This window comes from Pygoscelis adeliae, unplaced genomic scaffold (genome assembly GCF_000699105.1).
Source record: "Pygoscelis adeliae isolate BGI_AS28 unplaced genomic scaffold, ASM69910v1 Scaffold77, whole genome shotgun sequence".
Lineage (NCBI taxonomy): Eukaryota > Metazoa > Chordata > Aves > Sphenisciformes > Spheniscidae > Pygoscelis > Pygoscelis adeliae.
Window position 1 is genome coordinate 1095966 of NW_008825216.1, and position 442 is coordinate 1096407.

Sequence of the window (442 nt, forward strand, 5' to 3'; positions counted from 1 at the left end):
AGGGGGGGGGGGTGGGAATAGAAAAGAAGTCACCATATAGCACATAAATGTTTAAAGCTATTGTGGTGTAATTAAGCAGTATCCAGATGTGATTATGTTCATTTCATTGTATATGCAATGAAATATGCAATATACAGTATTTCCCTAATGACATTGCATTTACATTGTTCTGTACTTTAATCTTAAAATTCATTGTTATTGATATCATCAACTGATACCATGGTGTTATGAGAGTTAATGTCTATAAAGTCTCTCTACAACCATCCAGCTGTTTTTGGCTCTCAGTTCATCAGATGTTAAACATTATGAAACTGCGCAGGATTGTTCCCACCTTAAAGTCCAACATTCTTCTCTATGCGTATGACTAAACGGGTAATTTTATTCTCCTTTGTTTCTTGTTAAGCATAATAAAAATTCTCTTTTACACCCCACAGCCTTTTTT